This window comes from Rhagoletis pomonella, unplaced genomic scaffold (genome assembly GCF_013731165.1).
Source record: "Rhagoletis pomonella isolate Grant_MI unplaced genomic scaffold, Rhpom_1.0 Rhpom_scaffold_00002, whole genome shotgun sequence".
NCBI classification, from domain to species: Eukaryota; Metazoa; Arthropoda; class Insecta; order Diptera; family Tephritidae; genus Rhagoletis; species Rhagoletis pomonella.
The window spans coordinates 44,636,230-44,644,343 of NW_023458556.1; the positions used below are offsets into that span (position 1 = coordinate 44,636,230).

Consider the following 8,114-nt stretch of genomic DNA (forward strand, 5'->3'; position numbering starts at 1 on the left):
TTGCAAATTTGCACTTGTTGTAACTATACATATTTATATGTACATATATGTATATTCAATCCACATGTAAACGTAGTTATGAAATTTTTGATACGCGTACAACAGGCGTCTTAGCTAACCAAACGTTGAGTGGATTTTACTTGCATTTTTTTACTTACATTTACATAGCATAAAATACGTACTCGTACAGACATACGAGTATATTCATATCTATAAATGTGCATACGTAAATATGCATGTTTGTAGGTACAGGCTTACATCAAATTTGATTACAATATATCGCTTACTTTTTGAATTTTTATGGCATGGGAGTGTAAATTTCACTTAGACGTCAATTATTTAAACTTTTTTGCTTATAGTTTTGTAAGTTTTTGCAAAAAAATTTCTAAAATATGCGTCAGACAAAGTGAAAATAATGCAATGAGTAATAAATCTCAGCTTCGTAGGGTTTGCAAGTAAAAATGTATTACCATCAAAGATTTTTGTCTGAACCTCTGGAAAAATTCATCATTTTTTTCTTGATATAAATACATACATAAAATACTAAACAATTTTTTAAAGAGTATTCTCTCATTCGGATTACCAAAAATGCAAGAATGTCGTACGAAGCGTAATACATAAATTGCCAATTTACTTACTCGTAAAAGTATTTCTAATCACGTATGCATTTCTAGTCTCATCCAAATGGCACGGTAAATCAACATTCGTTTCTAATTTCATCAAAATCGGATCATAAATACAGATTTTCTGAATATCTCACCTCTGCGCCACCTGGAGGATTAAAATATAGCCTATGAAAGCCGAAAGCAGGAACTGATATAGTTTTTCTCAAAAAAAAAAAGAAAAAAACTACCCAATAACAACTCTCTTTGCTTAATGACATCACATTGACTCTAGTAAACCAAGTTAAATGATTGGGAATCATTCTGAATTGGAAGCCTTCCTGGTAAACTACAGACGAGCAGTAATGCAATCAGGCAGAATGCTTTGAATAAACGGAAGCATACGAGATTTTGCCGTTCCAAAGCGTAGGATACCAGCACGGAAAATTTCAAGCACCCGGACTATCCAATACCGACTATGGTCTTTGAAAACGTTTCCCTCACAGGATTTTTTCGAGGAGCGAATCAGAAGAAGATTCTGCGTTGAAAACATACTCGCATCATACAAGAATTTATACCAAGAGGTCAAAATTAAAAAAAGAGAGTTGGAAGTAGAGTATACCCAAAGGGTCTGTCTCTAAAATTGTGCTTACAACCATGAAGGAGGTAGCTGGTCAGTTCCGATCTGGTTCCGCAGGCAATAACTATTTTTTTCGGATAAGTAAGCTGCTTTTAGATTTTTGGAAATGGTTACTAAAAAATGCGCTGTCGAGTCTTAAAGATATTGTGCAACCACTGGCTTAAGGTATAAGTATTTATTCGAGCTGGCTAGTGAAAGATGGGATGGTGAACCAAAATGTGAAGTAGTAGCACGGTTCAAATTTTACAACTCTGCCGGGTAATAGGGATAATTAAATTATGGCTTTCATATAACAAAGATTAGTTGTGTCATATCATAAAAAATTCTGAAATGATTGCTCGGACTAATTTCTGATTAGACAAGACATTGTCGCGTGAGACCCTTTGCCTTCTCTAAAATACATTTTTTTATATTGAGTTTCTTTTTATGAAAACGGCAAATTTACAAAAACAGGATTTCTTCAAAAGTGCTTGAACTGACTTGACTGAACTAGCCTTTCCTTTATTTCTAGCGCTTACCACGTTTGCCTATAAAATCGTGTATATGTAATCTAGCGCCTGTTCAAGTAACTATATGTAATGTATGTACATATATGTAATCTAGTCCATGTTCGCTTCCGGTCGAAATTTTAAGTTTTCACTTTTTAGCAACTTTCCTAAAACTTCTCACTCGTATAGTTGTCATATCAACAACCATAAACAAAATCCGCACAAAAGTAATATTTTCTCTTCCCAAATGTAACAGACATGCTAACAAATTAGTTTCGACACTTCAACATTTGGATTATTGCGTATTAGCACATTCCAAATTAAGTAATCGAATATGTATGCATATTACTCGTAAATAGCAAAAAACGTTTGACTTTACTTCAACACTTTCCAAGTAATTTACAAACCAAATGTGTGCTTAGATATAAAATATTTCTATACTAATAGACACCAAAGAAGAGCCGCCATACGCAAAACATAACAAATTTGGACAAGCAAGCGTACGAAAAGAAGCCGAAAGGTGCGTCTTGCCACAGAAAGTATTGAAAAGTTATAAAGATATGTGTATGACGACCAGTTGTGCAGCTGTCCGTGATCGGCCAAATGCATTTAGCGCTTGGCATCTGGATAAAAAAAACATAGTGTCAAATTCAAGCCATACTCATACAAACATATAAATGTCAGTTAGCTCCATTAGTGATTGTGAAGATGGACAATCATTTGCAGTGGACGTACGATCGATTTGCCTGTATAGAAAAGTAAAGCAATGCATGACAAATAAACGAATAAGCAAGAAAAGTGAAATACAATACAATTTCTTAATTTAAGATTTTTTTGGGTCTCTGAATTTAGGATTTTACGCTTTCTACATTGAAGATATGAAGAAAAGACACAAATTAATCCTATTTTTAATAAAATTAATATGGTTACTTCGTATGAACATATTTATATACAATGTACATTGTACATACATAAATACATACATATGTATTAGTAATATATGGCAATAAATAAACGGAAGCTAATGAGATTATTTTAAAACTGTTGAAGCGAAAAATGAAAATGATAACGTTAGTTAAAAATGTGAACAGCTCTCTAATGTTAGCAAAATGTCGACGAACGTAGGCTAGATTGAGTTCTAGTTTAACTCTAGTATAATTGAAAGAGGAGGCATTTCCTGCAGCTTATGAATTGTTTGATGTAAAATTATTTAAATTTGGTTTAATAAAAATTGAGGTGCATTTGGGAGACTGAATATCTATAAGGCCATTTGTTAACATAGCCCAAGGCTTTATGCTTTAAATTAAAAATTTAATTTTAGGAATAAATATTTTGCTTCAGAAAATGCAATACAGGGTCATTGGAACGCTTTGAGTTCTTAAGTGAACAGCAGTGACGCAATCGGTTTGCTCGTTTTCGTTCAGGATATGTCGATGTAAAAGATGAACCTCGTCTTCCTCGATCAAGACTCAGCTCAATGAGTACCGTCACTCTTGAAACAGTCTTGTATTCCGAACGAATTTGTTTTTATACCGGGAAGCACGACCGAGGTGTGTTCACACTTTAGTTTCGGATGGAAACTTACCTATGTAGATCGCAAGTAGGGAGTAATGATCACAAACCTGCTGCACTCCGCCAGGTAGATAGTATTGAAATTTTAATAGATGATTCGCAGCTCTACGGCAAAGTGTGACGTGGTGTTTTCTTGTCCTGAGCAGCTCATTTTGTTTGCATACTGACGTGTTAACTTTAAGGGAGGCTATAAATATCCTCCGAATCCGAGCTGAGAGCGCTCTGTAGGTAATGACTAAACAGAACCCGACCTGCATTATGGCTTGTAAGGAGACTCATAGAGAATTCCTAACAGGATTTCCTCGACTGGATAACAATATTCCAACCTAAAGCAGCTAAATTCTGAGATCAACAGCTTATGGAAAGAAATCTTAACTTCTAAAAAGAAGAATCTGGTAGCCACACCCTTAGACAGACCGACGGGCATTGCTTAATCTACATAGCTCACTGTTATTCTTCTGGTAATCATAAACATCGGTTATATAAATAACAATTTCGTGTTCATGGAAGGTTTGCAAAATTCGAATAGCCAAATTAATGCCGATGTTTCATCATTTCTATTGGTGAACTTATACTTACTGCTATGGGTGTATGATACGAAAACCCCCCATTTATCGTGACTGTCAAATTATTTGGCAATATGATTCATATCACATCTATTTCGAATTTTACGATAAATACACACATAACAGTCAGTTCGAACAATCGCCAAGCAAATCAATGACTTTGCGGCACTTGTGAGAAATATAAATATATAAACAGAAATTGCGCGGCGCCCACAAATAAATACACTTGAGCACAAATTTCTACTTTCACCTGCGGCTGTGTAAGAAAAAAAAAACGTGACTTATTATGCAGCCATACGAAGAAACAATAAAACTACTTGGGAAAAAGAAAACAAAGAAAACAACATACGCGTACAGAGATGTCTAGCGCGAGTGATTCACTCGCATTTTGGCTATGTGTGAAGCCTGCCAACGACCAGCTAACAACATTTATTTAATTTAATTAATAAATAAAAACTTAATCATGATTAATTAATTTAAATGTAAGTGCTTGTAAATGTGTCTTGAGGCTGCGTGCAGGCAATAAAAATAAATGTTAAGGATGATACAATTAGCACTAACAATGCAACATTAACCAACACCAACACCGACAGCAGCAACAGCATAGCAGCAGTGCAGAAGGGTGAAGAAGAAGAAGAAGTGGTGTGAGGCTGTCACTTGGTAAGCTGAATGGTGTGAGTGCAGCTGCATGTTGCAAGTGCAATCACATTTCAAGTCTCTATTTATGTATGCATTTGTATGTAAATACATATGTGTTGACGTTAGGTGCTTGTGAAGAGAGCTGCAATTGCAGATGGTGCTGTGTTTTTTTTTTATGTAGGCATTTGCGCTCAAACACGCTGACAAGCCAATGTACAGTGCCTAACCGCAAACGAAGCGCTATCTGCTGTACAGCTGGGAAACTGATGAGAAAATGTGCATATATGAACACATATGCATTCATATGTACCTAAATGTATGTTTGTTTGCAAAAATTGCTTAGGCTCTTTTATGCCTTTGCGAGTGTCAAAATAATTTAGGTGAAACGAGTAAAAACATCAACAAAATTCCCCACCTATGAGGCAATAATGCCGCTTGCGTGGGTTTAATTAAACGCTGCCTAAGTTGTTTGTTGACTGATTGTCATACAAAGAGGTGTGTTGTCCTCGTTATCGTGCAACAATGTTGCTAAACTTTGTACACATTTAAAAATACTTTTTACGAGTATTTGCATAGCAGCTGCTATTTCGTATGCAAATATTTACACTTGCCGTATATGTATGTACATAAAATATTTGCTCGAAACAGTTTTTCATGTACATCCATTATTTTTACGTGTTTTCTGCAGTTATTACAACCTATTTGCATCTAAATTATGAAAATCTTACACAAATCTTAGGCAGTGATTTATACGCAGCTGAAGGCAGTGAAAAACTAGTCGGATAAAAATAAGAAAAATGAGCAAGCACGCGCAGCTCTGAAGTTGAGTTCACACGCACAATATTTTTTTTTTGTAATGTTCATTGCACCAGCCGCACAGTGTGGAAAAAAACTTTTTCCATTAAAATCTAATATCTCGGCAGATAAAAAATATTATCTTGACCTTTAAAATTACCTCAAAAAAGAGCACGATTTAGATTTTTTTTTGACCTGAAGACAGTATGCAATAAACTTTTTAAATAGTTTTAAACATATACTTTTGCTGTTCTTGCTTAAAGGAATCCTTTTCTGGCCGCAAATGTCGAAAAATGCATTTTAATAAAAAAAAAAAATACAAAAAATAAAAAAACTGTTTCTTTTGAAGATCATTTAAAGGCATGATAGAATGGAAAATTACCGACCTTCAAAAGAAAAACTTCTAATTTTTTTTTTTTTTTTCACCTTAAAACAGCATGGCCTTAAAAAAGTGTAAATGCGGATTTCGGTTCTCCCGACCATATAAATTGATCCCTTGCTGCAAGAACAGCAAAATTATATGTTTCAGACTTTTAAAAAAGTGCATTGCCTACTGTTTTGATGTCAAAATTGAAAAAACTGAAATTCTTCTATTTTTGAAGGGCATTTTAAAGATCAGGGTTATTCTATAATCCAACGAGATTACTTTTCCTGAATTTTTTATCTCTAAAGCTATAAAATACCACCACTTCGCCAACTGCTCTCTTTCTCGAGATATTCGATTTTGTCACAAAAAAGTTAATTTTCTACACTGTGAGTCGTGAGTGTGGTCTATAGCATCAACATTTTGGGGCTAGTTATGATCAATCTATTGTAAATGATCAAAGATCGTCTAAAAGCCGCTATAGAGAAACCATTTGCATAATATCGCATCGATTGAATGATTGTTGTATAAAGCAAATATTTTCAGGTTCGCTGCTTAAGTCTTTTGTTTACGCTCAAAATAAAGAAAAATCGTAGGGCCTAAAATTACAAACCCTGATTAAAAATGATGATGTGACCACAACACGTTTTTATTACTCATTTACCTCATTTATTAATTGCAACATTTGTCTCAATTCATATAAATTCATTGTGCGCCAGTACTTCGCCGATATGTGACAGTTTTCCATACATTTTAGTCCATTTAACAATGACCCGTAGCATTCGAACAAGTTAAATGTAGAGGTGTACATGCATGTTACACAAATATTTACATTCATAGTTGCATGAAAACCTACAACTGCATGCACATAAATTTGATTAGCTGAAAGGTTTTCGAATATAACAATTGTTTGCATTATTATACAGCAAGGTTGTCAATTCTTTGTTTTGAAGGCAGCGTCGTTTATCATTCCTTTTTTTCGCATTAATTTCATGTCAATCAGCTGTTCAGTCTTTTTGTGTCTGTCTAACAATTGTGCAAATGTGTGGCTTTATAAATTGAGTTGTGACAGATTTTTTATTTGTTTTTTTTTGACAAAATTTACTTTATTTTTGGTTAGGAAAAATGAGGTTGTACGTGGGAAAGCAACGTGATTCACAGCAGCTGTAATCAGATAACTGTCAAATCAAAAATTGTGAGAAATTGCACTCTACGCAAAATACACGGAGAAGAGGAATTAATCATATGTGGGTGCTTTTAAGTAGACTGGATTGAATAGAGCGATGCAAGACGTGGTTTTTGTTTTGAAACTTCTTAGACAAAATTTAGCTTAGGTTATTATTATAGCGCCTACTAAGTCTTTGAGAGCTGTTAGCTCACCGTATTCCCGATAATTCCATACTACCAAAGGAAATAAGACATAATTTTTGATATAGCAGTTCAACAGAGCTCCTTTAAACGAAAAAATGTATGCACCACACAATAGATGCAAAGAGGTAGAGAAATATCATTGCGAATGTGAATACAAATACAGAACGATTTTTACAGTGATCAAAATAGATAAATATCGATTAGAGACATAACAATATCGATAAATAAGATAATAATAAAAAAGGATAATAATAATAAAGGTAATGCTATCGCAAATAATATCAATTACAATAGAATGCGCCAGGGTGAAGTCTACCAAGTTAATTACGCCAAGTCAAAGATTTTTGGAAATAGTATATCATTCTATACTTGTAATCCTTATGCGTGTCGAATTGCAGCAAAAAAGCAACGAATGGCGCGCTTTGATGGACTCGGCCAAAATCGCTTAGGCGGTTACTGCGCCAATCAAGAAAATGAAGAAGAAGTTAACTCATGTTCGGCAATTAACTCTTGATTTTGAGTATAAACATGAAAAGTTAACTGGCAAAAAAAAGTTAACTCTTAAGTAAAATATTGTAAGCGAAGTATAACAACCCTGGAAAACAAAGTTCCCGAAATCTTAAAGAAATCTTTAGGAGTTTCTCATTTATGTAACGATTTTTTACGAATCTTCAAGGAAAATTATATGAAGTGGTTGACACGACCTCGTTAAGAAATTTCTGTACAAAAAATAAAGAATATTCTGAAAAAAATTCTGTAAGAAATTCTTTCCTTTGCAGCATTATTTTCATTGCTTTACCGATTTTCTTCCGAAATTTCATATAAGAATCGAAGTGTGCACAGTTTATTTAATTTTAGAAAATTCGGCAAAAAATCGGATAAGATCTTTACGAATTCTTTAAAATTTCTCTACAGTGCAGAATACTAAAAATAAAATAACAAATGGTTTGCAGGGAAGATTCATATCTAAAGAGCTTGATACTTTAACTCGGAGTTTAGTTTCTTAAATTGCATTATACGGCAAAGAGTAAGAAATTAACATAGAGTTAAAATTTAAAATGTGTATATAATCCAGCA

The 8,114-nt window shown here is 33.9% G+C and overlaps 1 protein-coding gene across 2 annotated transcripts in view; it reads left to right on the forward strand.

Moving 5' to 3' along the window:
* The window catches only part of LOC118733677, a 96,304-nt gene that overhangs the window by 16,769 nt on the left and 71,421 nt on the right, over window positions 1-8,114 (forward strand). The gene's annotated exons all lie outside the window — the stretch shown is intronic.